At 45.5% G+C, this 19,316-nt stretch overlaps 1 protein-coding gene across 5 annotated transcripts in view; it reads left to right on the forward strand.

Annotated features, from left to right (window-relative positions):
- Positions 1–13,288: 13,288 nt before the first annotated feature.
- LOC139411251 (dematin-like) overlaps positions 13,289–19,316 on the forward strand; it is a 74,049-nt gene continuing 68,021 nt past the window's right edge. Inside the window, exon 1 of one of the 5 annotated variants that reach the window (XM_071157292.1) lies at positions 13,289–13,587. The gene's annotated coding sequence lies outside the window, so the exon portion shown is untranslated. The remainder of the gene's footprint in view (positions 13,588–19,316) is intronic. The other 4 variants (XM_071157293.1, XM_071157296.1, XM_071157295.1 and 1 more) reach the window with 4 other exon arrangements.

Raw genomic sequence — 19,316 nt, forward strand, 5'->3', positions numbered from 1 at the left:
TCAATTCAGTGTCTATCAATGAATTCTCTGAGAGTCCCTTACACATTGCAACTGAGATCCTTTAATAGCAAAAGACACACATAGCCAGACAGCATAGGCATAATTTATTGTTCAGCTTTGTCTCCTAAACTATGCTCTCTTCTCAAACTCAGAACCATAAACAAATCCTCCATATCAACAGCCATATATCAAATCCATCCTATCTTGACAAGATCACAGAGACACACTGACTGGCACACAGACATTGTGGAGCCAAGAGATACACGCTTGACCTCTCCCCTCTCTCCGGCCCAAGCAACTTAGTCTTGACATAGAACAGATACTGCAACCCCGCCACAGTATTATACAAAAATAACATTCTGATGAGAAGTAACTTACAAACATATGATGAATATAAAACATCTTACCTATGTTACCAACTAATTCTGATTATTCCCCAACAATCCTGCCTTGCCTTTCTGAAGTCTTCAAAAACCAAGTTAACAAACAGATCACCGACCATTTTCGAATCCCACCGTACCTTCTCCACTATGCAATCTGGTTTCCGAACTGGTCATGGGTGCACCTCAGCCACACTCAAGTTCCTAAACGATATAGTACTGTGAAAATACAGTACTGTGCAGCCGTCTTCATTGACCTGGCCATGACTGCCTCGCCGGGTTCACCAACTAATTCTCAGACAGAGTTCAGTGTGTTTCAATCGGAGGACCTGTTGTTTGGACCTCTGGCAGTCTCTATAGGGGTGCTAAAGGGTTTAATTCTCAGGCCGAATCTTTTCTCTGTATATATCAATGATATCGATCTTGCTGCTGTAATTCTCTGATCCACCACTACGCAGACGACACCATTCTGTTTACTTCTGGCCCTTCTTTGGACACTGTGTTAACAAACCTCCAAACGAGCTTCAATGCCATATAACATATAACTAAATGCATGCTCTTCAACCGATTGCTGCCCGCACCCGCCCGCCCGACTAGCATCACTACTCTGGACGGTTCTGACTTAGAATATGTGGATAACTACAAATACCTAGGATTCTGGTTAGACTGTAAACTCTCCTTGCAGACTTACATTAAGCATCTCCAATCCAAAATTAAATCTAGAATCGGCTTCCTATTTCGCAACAAAGCCTCCTTTACTCATGCTGCCAAACATACCCTAGTAAACTGACTATCCTACCGATCCTTTACTTCAGCAATATCATTTACAAAATCGCCTCCAATACTCTACTCAGCAAATTAGATGTAGTCTATCACAGTGCCATCCCTTTTGTCACCAACCACTGCGACTTGTGTGCTCTCGTTGGCTGGTCCTCGCTACATATTGGTCGCCAAACCCACTTGCTCCAGGTCATCTATAGGTCTTTGCTAGGTAAAGCCCCACCTTATCTCAGCTCACTGGTCACCATAGCAACACCCACCCGTAGCACGTGCTCCAGCAAGTGTATTTCACTGGTCATCCCCAAAGCCAACTCCTCATTTGGCCGCCTTTCCTTCCAGTTCTCTGCTGCAAATGACTGGAACGAATTGCAAAAATCACTGACGCTGGAGACTTATATCTCCCTCACTAACTTTAAGCATCAGCTGTCAGAGCAGCTTACCGATCACTGCAGCTGTACACAGCCCATCTGTAAATGCCCACCCAACTACCTCATCCCATATTGTTTTTTTTTTTTTCTCTTTTGTACCCCAGTATTCTCTACTTGCACATCATCATCTGCACATCTATCACTCCAGTGTTTATGCTAAATTGTAATTATTTTGCCACTATGGCCCATTTATTGCCTTAACTCCTTACTTGATTTGCTCACACTGTATACAGATTTTTCTATTGTGTTATTGACTGTACGTTTATCCCATGTGTAACTCTGCTGTTTTTGTTGCTCTGCTTTGCTTTATCTTGGCCAGGTCGCAGTTGTAAATGAGAACTTGTTCTCAACTGGCCTACCTGGTTAAATATAGGTGAAATAAAATAAAAAATAAAACTGAATTGATCCATCTCTGGAGGGACCTGAAAAGAGCTGTGCAGTGACGCTCCCGATTCAACCTGACAGAGCTTGAAACGATCTGCAGAGAACAATGGGAGAAAGTCGACAAATACAGATGTGCCAACCTTGTAGCGTCATACCCAAGAAGACTCGAGGCTGTAATCACTCTCAAAGGTATTTTTAAAAAAGTACTCAGGAAAGGGTCTGAATACTTATGTAAATATCATTTCAGTTTTTTATATTTTTTTAATTTGCAAGAAATTTGAATAACCTGTTTTAGCTTAGTCAAATTGGGTTATTGTATGTAAATTCATGAGGGAATAAAAAACATTTGAATCAGTTTTAGGATAAAGTTTTAGGATAAAGCTGTAACTTGTAAAAAGTCAAGAGGTCTGAATACTTTTCGAATGCACTGTAAGTGAATTTGTCCCAATACTTTTGGTCCCCTAAAATAGGTGGACTATGAACAACAAGGAGGTTCTAAACGGTTCACCCGAAATAGATGAAAATACCCTCAAATTAAAGCCGACAGTCTGCACTTTAACCTCCTAGTGTATCATTTCAAATACAAAGTGCTGGCATACAGAGTCCTAATAATTTTGGAGCTCACTGTATGTTGATGTTGCTGGAGATGCTGAATATTAAGTAGAACAATTTTTTAATTTCCTTTTAAGTTTGACTGCATCATGAACTTTACCCAGTTCCAGCCCAGCTAATAATTATAGGGAGAGAGAACTTGTATTGTTACCTGCTTGTATTGTTACCCGTAATGTTGAGTGTCCAGTTTTCTGTTTTTGCTAACATTTTACCCATGTTAGCAAAAACCTTCTGAGAACCATTTTAGCATGTCTTTGCATTAGAGTTAGGAGAACATTCTCTTAATATCAAACAGCACATACCCAGAACATGGTCACCATGTTCTCAGAATATACAATATTAATGTTCTAGACATGTTTCATGGGACGTTGCAAGAACATCTTATGTGTCCAGTTTGAGGGTTAGGAGAATATTCCATTAACGTCCCACCAAACATACACAGAACATGGTTGACATGTTCTCAGAACATAAGATATTAATGTTCAAGGCACGTTTCATGAGAACGTTACAAAAACATTCACTGGGCCCTAACTATACTGGCCCAATAAGCACATAGCCTAGAGATAACCCTTATTGGGACAGTGGTTAGAGTGGTCATCATTCGTGCTCATCATCATTGGGTTTGAAGCCCACTAGGTCTTCCATTGCTCTCACATTCTTAGCAATATATGTTAAAGTCAGTATTTAGCAAAAGTTACAACATACCTATCTGATCTAATTTAAGCGGAACTTCACCCTCTGATTTGGACTCGTTTTTTGGCTTGTTCCTAAAGAAATGCTGGTGGCTATGACAGAAGCCACACATGAGTAGTAGTAGTAGTAGTAGTAGTAGTAGTAGTAGTAGTAGTAGTAGTAGTAGTTCTTATTCTCTGATATCATGGCAGTCCGCAAACAAACGTTAAAGGTGCATGCCGCCATCTACTGTGCTGGAGTGTGGTCAATCGCGGTTTACAACGTTAGTTCCACATTTCTAAATCCTACCTAACTCAGTACTTGTGAAAAAATAAAAAAAGGGCCCTACTAATTTCTAATAGACCCTCCCCCATCGCAAAAATCCTTTCCAAACCCCTCCAACCCTGTCTAACCTCAATGATCCCTCACTTCAAGCCTTTTCTCTCGTCAACATAGTTACAGCAATATATGCATTGGAAAAGTATTCAGACACCTTGACTTTTTCCACATTGTTACGTTACAGCCTTATTCTAAAATTGATAAAATTGTTTTCCCCACCTCAATCTACATACTATACCCCATAAGGACAAAGAAAATACATTGTTGCTAATTTATTCAATTAAAAAAACTGATATCACATTTACATAAGTGTTCAGATCCTTTACTCAGTACTTTGTTTGCACCTTTGGCAGCGATTACAGCATTGAGTATGAAACTACAAGCTTGGCACACCTGTATTTGGGAAGGTTCTCCCATTCTTCTCTGTAGATCCTCTCAAGCTCAGGTTGGATGGGGAGCGTTGCTGCACGTGCATTTTCAGGTCTCTCCATAGGTTTTCGATCAGGTTCAAGAATGGGCTCTGGCTGGGCCACTCAAGGACCTTCAGAGTCTTGTCCCGAAGCCAGTCCTGCGTTGTCTTGGCTGTGTGCTTAGGGTCGTTGTCCTGTTGGAAGGTCAACCTTTGCCCCCAGTGTGAGGTCCTGAGCGCTCTGGAACAGGTTTTCATCAAGGATCTCTGTAATTTGCTCTATTCATCTTTCCCCCGATCCTGACTAGTCTCCCAGTCCCTGCCTCTAAAAAAGATGCCGACAGCATGATGCTGCCACCACCGTGCTTCCCCGTAGGGATGGTTCCAGGTATCCTCCAGACGTGACGCTTTGCATTCAGGCCAAGAGTACAATAATGGTTTCATCAGACCTGAGAATCTTGTTTCTCATTGTCTGAGAGTCTTTAGGTGCCTTTTTGGCAAACTCCAAGTGGCCTGACATGTACCTTTTACTGAGGAGTGGCTTCCATCTGGCCAATCTACCATAAAGGCCTGATTGGTAGAGTGCTGCAGAGATGGTTGTCCTTCTGGAATGTTCTCCCATCTCCACAGAGGATCTTTAGAGCTTTGTCAGAGTGACCATTGAGTTCTTAGTCACCTCCCTGACCAAGGCCCTTCTCCCCCGATTGCTCAGTTTGGCCGGGCAGCCAGCTCTAGGAAGAGTCTTGGCGGGTCCAAACTTCCTCCATTTAAGAATGATGTAGGCCATTGTGTTCTTGGGGACCTTCAATTCTGCAGAAATGTTTTGGTACTCTTCCCCAGATCTGTGCCTTGACACAATCCTGTCTTGGAGCTCTACGGACAATTCCTTCGACCTCATGGCTTGGTTTTTGCTCTGACATGCACTGTCAACTGTGGGACCTTATACAGACAGGTGTGTGCCTTTCCAAATCATGTCCAGTCAGTTGAATTTACCACAGGTGGACTCAAACAAGTTGTTTAAACATCTCAAGCATGATCAATGGAAACAGGATGCACTTGAGCTCAATTTCGAGTCTCATAGCAAAGGGTCTGAATGCTTATGTAAATAAGGTATTTCTGATTTTATTTTAATACATTTGCAAAAATATCTAAACCTGTTTTCACTTTGTCATTATGGGGTATTGTGTATAGATTGCTGAGAAAAAATTATATTTAATCCATTTTAGAATAAGGCTCTAACATGAAAAGATGGAGCATGTGCTGTTACAGTGCCTTCAGAAAGTATTCAGACCCATTGACTTTGCAAACAGACGAAGATCGTCAAAGGTAAACTATTTATTTTAATGCAGTTTGTGATTATGTTACCCCTGTGCTGGTTATTTTTTTTAAACATTTTTATGGGCTCTATGCTCAGATAATTGCATAGTATTCTTTCGCAGTAAATCCTTTTTTAAATCTGACAACGCAGTTGGATCAGCAAGATTCTAGGCTTTCGATACATGTGAGACACTTGTATTTTCATGAATGTTTAATATGACTATTTATGTAGCGATCACCATATGTTGTGGAATTTCAGCCCGCTAGCGGGTTCCGTGCGCAGGGGTTAAAGTCCCAAGGTACTAGAAGCGTCGCCTCTGGGTGAGCATTTTCTTGTTTGCTTATGACAGAATGCAGCTCATTCAATGCGGTCTTAGTGCCAGCCTCAGTCTGTGGTGGTATGTAAACAGCTTAAACAAATACAGATGAAAACTCTGGGTAGATAGTGTGGTGTACAGCTTATCATGAGATACTCTACCTCAGACAAGCAATAGCTCAAGACTTCCTTAGATATCGTGCACCAGCTGTTATTTACAAATATTCATAGTCCGTTGTCCCTTGTCTTACCAGACGCTGCTGTTCTATCCTGCCAGTACAGCGTATAACCAGCCAGCTGTATGTTGATAGTGTCATCGTTCATCCCAGACTCCGTGAAGCATAAAATATTACAGGTTTGAATGTCCAGTTGGTAGTTTAATCTTCTGCATAGGTCATCTATTCTATTTTCCAAAGAGTGCACGTTTGCTAGCAGAATGAAAGGAAGTGGGGGTTTATTCGATCGCCTATGAATTCTCAGAAGGCAGTCTAAACTTTTCTCCGCCTTCTCTTCATGCAAATCACGGGGATCTGGGCCTGTTCCCGGGAGAGTAGTATATCATTCACGTCGGGCTCATCAGACTCGCTAAAGGATAATGTTACGGTTACGGACCAAAATGCAGCGTGGTTATTTGTATACATCTTTAATAAAGATGGAAACACGAACAAATAGAAAACAAGAAACCTAACGTGAAAAACTAAACAGCCGTATTTCTTTTTAAAAAAAATTTGGGGAAAAAATAATTTATTACATTCAATACCATTCATTCTTTACAACTCATAATTTTCATTCATACTTCAATAATGGTATTTTAATTTAACTAAACAAAAACCCCAAACAAAACCTCAGGGGAGCATCTTCCCTCCCCGTCATCCTACAAACTACCTTTCCCTATCTCCCCGTCCCTAATCTATCCCCTTACAAATCTAAATGACACCCAGCCCTGAACCCCCCTTCCATCTCTCCCGGGCAGCATGCTGCCCCCACTTCCTCTCCTCCCTCTTCATCCTCCCCCTCAAATCTCCTTCCACCCTCCTCACTATCCCTTCCACCCCCCAATCTCTCCCTGTCTTCACCATGTTCTGCCTGGCTTCCCACAGCCCCCGTTTAAAGAGACTCATGAGAAGCCAGAGCAGAAACCTGTCCCTATCCGTCCCTCTCGCTCTCCCTACACCTCTCTCTAACCTGGCCCACGTCAATACAAAATCCCCCCTTACCAAACCTAACAACACCCGTGCCCTAGCCCATACTACTCCGGCAAAGGCACAGTCCCAAAAGACATGGCGCACAGTCTCCTCCCTGCCACAAGAGGATCTTGGACAGGTGGGGGATTGCACCAAACTATACCGGTACATGATGGAACGTACCGGCAAGCACTTATGGAGGCTCAACCAATTCAGGTCCTTGAGCCTGTTGTCCAGACCCCGCGCCTGCACTCCCTCCCAGACCACTTCCGAGATGCCCACTACAGGCGCCGGACTCCCTGCCTTTCTGACCTCCTCGTACAGGTGCCTGTGATCTAAACCTACTCGGGCAACTTCAACCTCAGGGTGCGCACGCAGCCACTTGGCCGCATGACCAAAGTGCCACGGCAGCTGTTCCGCCCGAGGATCCGTGTTAGACCACACCATTACGCTTCTCGCCTGATACGAGAAGAACACCTGCAGGAGGTAACCGGACGGGTGTATCACTGGATGAGCAAGCTCCGTTAACAAGAAAGAAAAAAAATTTGCGTCCAGCTTGAGGGGGAAATGTGGTACCCCTCTACCTCCCTCCCCGATGGGACAGAGCATGCGTGCCCTGGCGACCCACTCGCACCTGCCACTCCACATGAACTGAAACACAAGCCTCACTAGAGGCCTCCTCAGACAAGCCGGCAATGGGTAGATGTACGCCAAATACAAAAGAGACGGCAACACATCCACCTTTAGGACCAGGACTTTGCCCATAAAAGACAAATACCTAGCCTTCCACATTGCTAGCTTCCTCTGTACCACTGCGATACGCATGTTCCAGTTTAGCGTCGCTGAGCCGGAGGTCTCAAAATGGACCCCGAGAATCCTCAGGGCCCCCTCACAGAGAGATAACCCCCCGGGCACATCCGTTCTACCATGCCATCTTCCGAAAAACTTGACGGAAGACTTTGCATGGTTCAGAACTGCTCCCGACGCTCGGGTGAAATCCCCAAAGATGGCAAGGGACCTTGTCAGGCACGAGTCCTTGCACAGCAGCAAGGAAGTGTCGTCGGCGTACTGCGTCATCTTAACACGCAGCCCACCACTTCCAGGGATCAACAAGCCTTCCACCCCTGTGTCTGCCCTAATGGCAGCCCCCAGAGGCTCCATGTACAGAACGAAGAGGAGAGCCGAGAGTGGGCACCCCTGCCTGACCCCAGACGAGAGGTCAAAAACATCACCCAAGTGACTATTTACACTAACTCGGCACACCGCTCCGACATATAATGTACGAATCCATCCTATGAACTTCTCCCCAAATCCTAATCGACCTAACACTCTGAATAAAAAGGATCTATTCACGCGATCAAAGGCCTGATCTAGCGCTGCTACCATTAAAGGCAGTCCTCTATCTTCAACCCAAGCGATGGAGTCCCTGATTAACTGTAGGTTCCATCTAATAGAGCGGCCCTCTACCCCGCACGTCTGATCCTCATGGACGACGTAGGGAAGGGCTGTGCGCAACCGGTCTGCTAAAACCTTTGCAAGTAGCTTGTAATCTACACACAGCATGGTCAATGGCCGCCAGTTGCCAAGGTCTGTTACTTCCCCCTTCTTATATAAAAGTGACAGCACACCAACAGCCATTGATCCCCCCGGGACCCCCGTCTCAAGGATGGCCTTCAAGACTTCGAGGACCACTGGTCCAAGTATACCCCAAAACTTGAGATAAAACTCAGCCGGCAGCCCATCCATCCCAGGCACCTTCCCTTTTCCCATCCTCCTAAGAGCGCTCTCAACCTCTTCTAGTGAAATCTGGGCCTCCATCACTTCTCTAATGTCCTCCGGCAACCGCCTGGACAAGTGTTCTAAAAACACATTTCCCTGCTCTACATCCTTTTTCCCTTTCCTTAAATAAACCTTGGAAATTATCAGTTGTCACCCTGACCATATCCTCTGGTTCTCTAACTATACTACCATTTTCTTCCCTAACGCCATGCATTACCTTCCTACTCTGTCTGGCCCTAACCGACTTAAAGAACATAGCAGAACAAGTCTCATTGTGTTCTAGAAAGCCACTATGCGCACGCTCCAGGAAAGCTTGAGCCTTCCGCTCCTGCAACTCCCTGAGCTGCGCCTTTAGGGTTGCGGATCTCTCCCAGTCAAACGACCCGCCGAGGTTGCCTGCCTCGTACTCGAGTTCAATTAACCTTTGGATACGATCCACCTCCCTCCTCTCCTCCCTTTTTTTCCTCTTGCAATACCCTATTATAAAAGCCCTAATCCTCACCTTAACTAATTCCCACCACTCTAACACCCCCTCGCACATGGACCGGAGGCCTTCAAGCCTCCAAAATAAACCAAAAAACCTGTCAACAAAAGCCTGCTCCTCCAGCACATCCCGATCTAACTTCCAGTACCCCCTACCAAAGAGGCAGACTGACGACCCCACCTGCAGGAGCACCCCGTCGTGATCCGAAAAGAAAACAGGCAACAGCCGCCCAGACAACTTACCCAAAGACCTGGGTACAAAAATATAGTCGACCCCCCTGGAGTTGCGCCATGTAGGACCGGCCATTTTCGGAGTAGTGTGCAGGCCACCATAACCAGACCATGGCAAGCCATTAGCCCGGTGATGGCGCCTGCACTGCTATCCCCCACTATTCCTAAATCTGTATTAAAATCCCCCCCTATCACTAATTTCCTATTTGTGACACACAGGGGCGCCAGACAGTCCACCATCTCCCTCCTGTCTGCCACCACCTGTGGCCCATACACCACCACTAATCTAAATTTACAATCCCTTATCGTGACATCCACCCCTATAACCCTCCCCTGCATCACCACAAAAGAACCCTCCACTTTTACCTCCCTGTGCCCACACAAAATCCCTACCCCCGATGAGTGCACCCCCCCAATACCCCAAACCGACTCCCCTTTGTCCCACTCCTTCTTAAACCTACTAACATCCCCTCCATCCCTCAGGTGAACCTCCTGTAAAAAACAAAAATCAAACCCCACACCCTCCAAATAACTAAAAACCGCCCTCCTCTTAACATAATCCCTTAAACCCCTTAAATTTAAACTAACAAAAGTAAAATTAGACCCCACCGTCTGGTGGGGTGACGCGGACTCCACTTCATCATTGTCTTAGTCCGCCTTATTGTCCGCCTCCGTGGATTCTCACCATGGCCACCCTACTCAATGACCCCACTGGACAGAGGGGCTGTTTGGGACAGAGGGGCAGCTCGGGACAGAGGTGGGGCAGCTGCTCGGGACAGAGGGACAGCTGCTCGGGACAGAGGTGGGGCAGCTGCTCGGGACAGAGGGACAGCTGCTCGGGACAGAGGGGCAGCTGCTCTGGACAGAGGGGCAGCTGCTCGGGACAGAGGGGCTCCGGCAGCGGCGCCGGACAGGCGGGAGGCTCCGGCAGCGGCGCCGGACAGGCGGGAGGCTCCGGCAGCGGCGCCGGACAGGCGGGAGACTCCGGCAGCAGCGCCGGACAGACAGGCACACCTGCAGGGAGGAGACAGAGAGACAGCCTGGTGCGTGGGGCTGCCACAGGAACCACCAGGCTGGGGAGACCTTCAGGAGGCTTGGGGTTAGGAGGAGGCACCTGAAGGACCGGGCTGTGGGGGAGCACTGGAGCTCTGGTGCGCAACCTTGGCACCACTTCCCCAGGCTGGATAACCACTCTAGCCCGGACCCTCCAGAGTGCAGGCACAGGTTGAACCGGGCTGTGGGTAAGCACGGGAGATCTAGTGCTTACTACACGCACCTCTCCCTTCGGCTCCATTCCCACATTCGCCAGGCACGAGCGGAGCGCAGGCAGAGGACGCACTGCACCCTCCCAGCGCCCCGGAGACACAGCACGCAGAGCCGGCGCAGGATACCCTGGACCAAAACTGCGTACCGGCGACCAGACCCGCTGAGCAGGCACCATACGCCCTGGCTCGATGCCCGCACTCACATGACACTCTCGGGGGGCTGTCCTATAGCGCACCGGGCTATGGACACGTACTGGCGACACCGTGCGCTTAACCGCATAACACGGTGCCTGCCCAGTATCGCGCTGCTTATAATAAGCACGAGGAGTGAGCGCAGGTCTGCTACCTGGCTTAGCTCCACCCCTCGTGTGCCCCCCCCAAAAATTTTGGGGGGGGCTGTCTCTCGTAACTGTCGCACTGCCGTGCTGCCTCCTCATATCGCCGCCGCTAAGCTTTCGCTGCCTCCAGCTCTGCTTTGGGGCGGCGATATTCCCCAGCCTGTGCCCAGGGTCCCTCTCCGTTCAGTATCTCCTCCCATGTCCAGGAGTCCTGTGATACCGGCCGCTGTTGTTGCTGCTGCTGCTGCTGCTGCTGTCGTCGCTGTTTTCTACCACGCCGCTTGGTCCTTGGTTGGTGGGTGATTCTGTCCGCGGTGTCCTCCTCTTCCTCTGAAGAGGAGAGGCGAAAAGGATCAGAGGACCAATATGCGGCGTGGTAAGTGTCCATGGCAAATCTTTAATCAAGAAAGACTGAACACTATACAAACGAGTAACAAAAACAATAAACCAAATTCGACCGTGAAGCTACAAAATGAGACCTGTGCTAAAACAAGCCATCAACATAGACAATCACCCACAAACAAACAGTGCAACCCAGGCTACCTAAGTATGATTCTCAATCAGAGACAACTAATGACACCTGCCTCTGATTGAGAACCATACTAGGCCGAAAACATAGAAATGCCCCAAAACATAGAAAAACAAACATAGACTGCCCACCCAACTCACGCCCTGACTATACTAAATAAATACAAAACAACGGAAATAAAGGTCAGAACGTGACAGTCTGTGCCAACGCCAGCTATTTGACACACCCCTGACCTATGGCACTACCACCAACACTTAAATTTACCATTGCGTTAGGTTTGTTAAAATAGAACCTTGGATGTTTTTGTTTTACTGTTGCTAATACTCGTTACTAAAGCCTATACTATTTAATAAACTGTAGTACCAATCCACAATGGAAGAGGATGAGAATATTCATGACCCCAGCCGAATTAGAGTTGATGACAATGCAAAGACTGTCAATAACATACGTAATTTGAAAGAAACACATGCAGTATTAAGCCATGGAATGCATTGATTGGCCAGTGAGGGGCCAAGCCCTCCTCACACCTACAACTTGTTTATTCATCAAAACCCAGCTCATTTTTCACCACTGCCAGGTATTGCACTCCTAATTCCGTTGGTGCATATACAAAAAATATTTCTGATACACCTCCAGACCTATTGCTTTACCATTGCGTTAGGTTTGTTAAAAATTGAGCCCCTAATGTCTTTCAAAATTATATTCAAAAAAGCGTGTAAATGAAATAGTAGCCTACAGCTACATTTCTACAGTTTAAAAGGAAACACATAGAAACAGGTGTTTCCACACACATCTGACTTAATTTAATAAAATATAGCCTACCCTTTGATTTGAAAGAAAATGACCTTAAATAACGTAATGATGTGTGCGTAACTGGTGGCAGGGAAGTCAGACGCAGGAGAGCAGAACTAGGTAGTAGCCGGAGAAGTTTAATAATAAAACCAACAGCCTCAGAATACAAACTAAATGGGTACAAAACCAGTCACGCACCAGTCAAACATGTGCACAAGCACTTACAACAAACAATACCGCACAAAGACATGGGAGGAACAGAGGGTTAAATACACAACAGGTAATGAGGGAATGAAAACCAGGTGTGTGAGAAAAGACAAAACAAATGGATCGGTGATGGCTAGAAGATCGGCGACGTTGGCCGCTGAACACCGCCCGAACAAGGAGAGGAACCGAAGTCGGGTCAAATGATGACAAAAGTGCATAGATCTTATTATTATTTTTTTTATCTATAAGGACCTTTTGCCAAAGCAATTGTTGTGAACTAACAAAGTAATGTTGACCTCATGGACATATAGCTGAGCATTACATAAATCTAATTGGGTGGCAGGTAGCTTAGTGGTTAAAGCTTTGGGCCAGTAACTGAAAGGTTGCTAGTTTGAATCCCTGAGCTGACAAGGTGAAAAATGTGTCGATCTGCCCTTGACCAAAGCACTTAACTCTAATTATTCCAGGATTGTTGTCAGTAATGGCTAATACCTAGCCTTGACCCCAGTCTCTCCGGGGTTGTCGTGACATGAACAATTACATTTCTATCTCACATTTGTCCATTCAGTGAAACAGGACAAATATAAGAACCTCCTACTTGATAGAAATCAAGTGTTAATATCATGAGATTATTTTGCTTCGGTGTTTACCTTTTTGTAATGTGGCAAGGTGCAGTGTTGAGGATAATCTGTTACAATTATTTTGCAAATGACAGAATGTATGAACGGATACATTGCGCAACAGTTGCCATTTCGACATTTGTGACGATCGGTATACATGTATTTGTGACGATATTTCAAGCACGCGCCATATGCCAATATTAGAGTGCGATGTCATGTTCAGACTACAGCTACAGCAAATCCCCCCGGTTACTGAAAGTGGATTGGACCAGCGGCGCGAGGGGGGGCGCGAGGGGGGAGCAACGAAAAACTAGCTTGCTATCAGTCACAGCAGCCTCAGCTTGTCCCCGTTGCCAGGCATAGCTGCTGGACACAAATATTGTTAGGTGAAACTACTGCTTCGAGAACTTTCGATTTTTTTTGTAGCTTTTTGGTAATACAATTTAATGAAAAGGGAATACATTTGTCTGCTTTAATAAACTGTGGAAGGAAACTGATCATCTGGAAGAGGACAATTTTCAGGTGCGAGAGCGCTTTTTATGTTTTGTGTCCATATCAAATGTGTCTATCATGTATAGCCAGTATAGTCTGTCATATTATTTTGCAGGAGACTGACATTACATTTAGCTCAGAATTCTCATTCTGACATTGGGTGCGGATTGTGGTACCCAGTTTCGGATTAATGGGATACTGCTGCTTGTCATACAGGTCGCCGAGGCGCACATCATGCAGACATGTTACAAGAGCCTACTGTAGGAGATGCAACAATTTATAGGTATAATTCACAAATTTTACATCACTCGTGTTACTATTTTTGACCTAATAAATAGACAATGGTAAATCGATGTAAAGTCGTGAATCGTCGATGTACTGTTGTGCATGGGGGTGGATGGATTATGCGAGACATTTTCTTTGCTTTTACATAACAACATAAGCGATGGAGAGATCGGTACAGGTCCCATTCAAAGGTTAGCCAGGCTCTTGAAATAATGTTATGAAGCAGCTAGAAAGCTTCTGCTTTTACCCGAGCTTGTATCCCGGGCCATGCCTCCTTGCTCTAAATCATTCAATTGCCTTTTTATAAAAGCATATAGCTGATTTGATATGTATGCATTATCTTATACACTACATGACCAAAAGTATGTTGACACCTGCCCATCGAACATCTCAGTCCAAAATCATGGGCTTATGGAGTTGGTCCCCCCTTTGCTGCTGTAAAAGCCCTCTACTGGGAAGGCTTTCCACTAGATGTTGTAACATTGCTTCAGGGACTTGCTTCCATTCAGCCACAAGAGAATTAGTGAGGTCAGGCACTGATGTTGGGCCATTTGGCCTGGCTCGCATTCAGCATTACAAATCATCCCAAAGGTGCTCGATGGGATCACGGCTCTGTGCAGGTTAGTCAAGTTTTTTAAACCATTATTTAACTAGGCAAGTCAGTTAAGAACAAATTCTTATTTACAATGACAGCCTACTCCTAACCCAGACGACACTAACCCAGACGACCAATTGTGCACCGCTCTATGGGACTCCCAATCACGGCAAGTTGTGATCCAGCCTGGAATTGAACCAGGGTCTGTAGTGACAACTCTAGCACTGAGATGCAGTATCTTAGCCCATTGTGCCACTCGGGAGCCCAAGTTCTTCCACACCGGTCTCGACAAACCATTGCTGTATGAACCTCACTTTGTGCACAGAGGCATGTCATATTGAAACAGGAAAGGGCATTTCCCAAACTGTTGGAAGCACAGAATCGTCTAGAAAGTTAATGTATGCTGTAGCGTTAAGATACAGTTGGCAATATGCATTCGGGCAGGTACTGTAGCATTCTTCTTGCATCCACCAAACCCAGATTATTCCATCTTCATCAGTCCATAGAATGCATTTCCATTGCTCCAGAGTCCAATGGCGGTGAGCTTCACACCACTCCAGCCGGCACTTAGCATTGTACATGGTGATCTTATGCTTATGTGCGGCTGCTCGGCCATGGAAACTAGTTTCATGAAGCTCCCGAAGAACAGGTATTGTGCTGACATTGCTTCCAGAGGCAGTTTGGAACTAGTGTTGCAGCTGAGGACAGGCGATTTGTATGCGCTTCAGCACTCTGCGGTCCCATTCTGTGAGCTTGTGTGGCCTACCATTTCACAGCTGAGCCGTTGTTGCTCCTAGACGTTTACACTTCACAATAACAGAACTTACAGTTGACCGGCGCAGCTCTAGCAGGGGAGAAATTTGATGAACTGTTGGAAAGGTGGCAACTTATGACGGTGCCATGTTGAAAGTCACTGAGCTCTTCAGTAAGGCCATTCTACTGCCAATGTCTGTCTATGGAGATTGCATGGCTGTGTCCTCGATTGTATACACTTGTCAGCAACTGGTGTGGCTGAAATAGCCGAATCCAATACATACTATACTATATATACAAAAGTATGTGGACACCCCTTCAAATGAGTGGATTCGGCTATTTCAGCCACACCCGTTGCATTGCACTTATTTCAGAGCAGTTTCAGTTCCATAACATGTTAGATGTGTTTTATTTCATGGCTCTGCTCCAAAATCGTCTCTCCATAGAGGCCTAGAGGTAGTTCTGAGTGATAAACCAACATTTAGTTTTTGCGTTATTAAACAACTAATTGACCGACATTGGTTCATTTTTCATTTGTGAGCCCAACGCGCCTTTTCTCTCGAGAGAAATCAAATAATTCACAAGAGCAATCAACTCAAGAACTATGTGGGATGCTGGGCTGAAGGGAGTTGTAGTTTTCATTAAGCAAATATTCAACCTTGCGCTTGTTTTTTCCGGCTCAGGCAGAGATGAATACACTTTTACGCCTGCGATGTTAGATACACATAAACCGTATGAGAGAGGAATGTGCACAACATAACGACTAGAGAGCGGGATAGAGACAGTTCATGAAAGTATGCCTCATCATCTTTGAAGAACTAGAATAAAGATTTCTCCAGACAGCTCTGCAGCTAGCCTAGCTAAATAGGATGACAGAACAGTATGGAGACTAATCTTTGCAGAGATGAGATGATGACTATAAAAACTGAGTACGCTGAACAAAAATATAAACCAGGGCAAGGTGACCGGAAACATGACCGAATACAAACAGTGTAGCTATTCCCTCCGCAAGGCAATCAAACAAGCTAAGCGCCAGTATAAAGACAAAGTAGTCGCAATTCAACGGCTCAGACACAAGAGGTATGTGGCAGGGTCTACAGTCAATGATGGATTAAAAAAGAAAACCAGCCCTGTCGCGGACCAGGCAGGATGTCTTGCTCCCAGATAGACTAATTAACGTTTTTGCTCGCTTTGAGGACAATACAGTGCCACTAACACGGCCCGCTACCAAAACCTGCGGGCTCTCATTCACTGCAGCCGACGTGAGTAAAACATTTAAATGTGTTAACCCTCGCAAGGCTGCAGGCCCAGACGGCATCCCCAGCCGCGTGCTCAGTGCGTGCGCAGACCAGCTGGCCGGTGTGTTTACGGACATATTCAATCAATCCTTATCCCAGTCTGCTGTTCCCACATGCTTCAAGAGGGCCACCATTGTTCCTGTTCCCAAGAAAGCTAAGGTAACTGAGCTAAACGAAGCACTCACTTCAGTCATCATGAAGTGCTTTGAGAGACTAGTCAAGGACCATATCACCTCCACCCTACCTGACACCCTAGACCCACTTCAATTTGCTTACCGCCCAAATAGGTCCACAGACGATGCAATCTCAACCACACTGCACACTGCCCTAACCCATCTGGACAAGAGGAATACCTATGTGAGAATGCTGTTCATCGACTACAGCTCGGCATTTAACACCATAGTGCCCTCCAAGCTCGTCATCAAGCTCGAGACCCTGGGTCTCGACCCCACCCTGTGCAACTGGGTACTGGACTTCCTGACGGACCGCCCCCAGGTGGTGAGGGTAGGTAACAAATCTCCACCCTTCTGATCCTCAACACTGGGGCCCCACAAGGGTGCGTTCTGAGCCCTTTCCTGTACTCCCTGTTCACCCACGACTGCGTGGCCATGCACGCCTCCAACTCAATCATCAAGTTTGCGGACGACACTACAGTGTTAGGCTTGATTACCAACAATGACGAGACGGCCTACAGGGAGGAGGTGAGGGCCCTCGGAGTGTGGTGTCAGGAAAATAACCTCACACTCAATGTCAACAAAACAAAGGAGAGGATTCTGGACTTCAGGAAACAGCAGAGGGAGCACACCCCTATCCACATTGACGGGACAGTAGTGGAGAGGGTAGTAAGTTTTAAGTTCCTCGGCATACACATCACAGACAAACTGAATTGGTCCACCCACACAGACAGTGTTGTAAAGAAGGCGCAGCAGAGCCTCTTCAACCTCAGGAGGCTGAAGAAATTCGGCTTGTCACCAAAAGCACTCAAACTTCTACAGATGCACAATCGAGAGCATCCTGTTGGGCTGTATCACCGCCTGGTACGGCAACTGCTCCGCCCACAACCGCAAGGCTCTCCCGAGGGTAGTGAGTTCTGCACATCGCATCACCGGGGGCAAACTACCTGCCCTCCAGGACACCTACACCACCCGATGTCACAGGAAGGCCATAAAGATCATCAAGGACAACAACCACCCGAGCCACTGCATGTTCACCCCGCTATCATCCAGAAGGCGAGGTCAGTACAGGTGCATCAAAGCATGGACCGAGAGACTGAAAAGCAGCTTTTATCTCAAGGCCATCAGACTGTTAAACAGCCACCACTAACATTGAGTGGCTGCTGCCAACACACTGACTGAACTCCAGCCACTTTAATAATGGAAATGTATGTAAAAATGTATCACTAGCCACTTTAAACAATGCCACTTAATATAATGTTTACATACCCTACATTACTCATCTCATATGTATATGTACAGTGGGGCAAAAAAGTATTTAGTCAGCCACCAATTGTGCAAGTTCTCCCACTTAAAAATATGAGAGAGGCCTGTAATTTTCATCATAGGTACACTTCAACTATGACAGACAAAATGAAGAAGAAAATCACATTGTAGGATTTTTTATGAATTTATTTGCAAATTATGGTGGAAAATAAGTAATTTGGTCACCTACAAACAAGCAAGATTTCTGGCTCTCACAGACCTGTAACTTCTTCTTTGAGGCTCCTCTGTCCTCGCACTCGTTATCTGTATTAATGACACCTGTTAGAACTTGTTATCAGTATAAAAGACGCCTCTTTATGGATTTTTTCTTCTCATTTTGTCTGTCATAGTTGAAGTGTACCTATGATGAAAATTACAGGCCTCTCTCATATTTAAGTGGGAGAACTTGCACAATTGGTGGCTGACTAAATACTTTTTTGCTCCACTGTATATCCTGTACTCATTTAAACTGCTGCATCAACTGCATCTTGCCATTATGTAATACATGTATCACTAGCCACTTTAAACAATGCCACTATGTTTATATACCCTACATCACTCATCTAATATGTATATACTGTACTCTACACCATCTACTGCATCTTGCCTATGCCGTTCTGTACCATCACTCATTCATATATCTTTATGTACATATTCTTTATCCCTTTACGCTTGTATGTATAAGGTAGTAGTTGTGGAATTGTTAGGTTAGATTACTCGTTGGTTATTACTGCATTGTCAGAACTAGAAGCACAAGCATTTCGTACACTCGCATTAACATCTGCTAACCATGTGTATGTGACAAATACAATTTGATTTAAACGCCATGCAATAAAATGCAAATGAATTACTTAAAAATCATACAATGTGATTTTCTACATTTTTGTTTTAGATTCCGTCTCTCACAGTTGAAGTGTACCTATGATAAAAAGTACAGACCTCTACATGCTTTGTAAGTAGGAAAACCTGCAAAATCGGCAGTGTATCAAATACTTGTTCTCCCCACTGTATCTGTAGCTAACTATTTCAGAACAGACACCTAGCTAGTTGGCTAGCTAACTTGCATTGACTGAATACTCAATTTCTAGACAGCTTTTTCTAGCCCAGCTAGCTAGCTATCCTCTCCCAGGTTTGGCACATCTTAAGTCCCTCACTGCAAACGATATTGAATACTGTTTTATGCATAGTTTCCACAATCTTTCTGTAAGTGACGTTATTATTGTTGGTATTACCATGCAGTTAGCTTAAGAACCTTGTTTGCTGTTAGTCAAAGTTATCCAAAGAGCTAGCTAACACAGTACGATCCGATGCCCATGTCAAAACTACTGTAATGTTTAACACAGCTCGAAC

The sequence above is a fragment of the Oncorhynchus clarkii genome, chromosome 6 (genome assembly GCF_045791955.1).
Source record: "Oncorhynchus clarkii lewisi isolate Uvic-CL-2024 chromosome 6, UVic_Ocla_1.0, whole genome shotgun sequence".
NCBI classification, from domain to species: domain Eukaryota; kingdom Metazoa; phylum Chordata; class Actinopteri; order Salmoniformes; family Salmonidae; genus Oncorhynchus; species Oncorhynchus clarkii.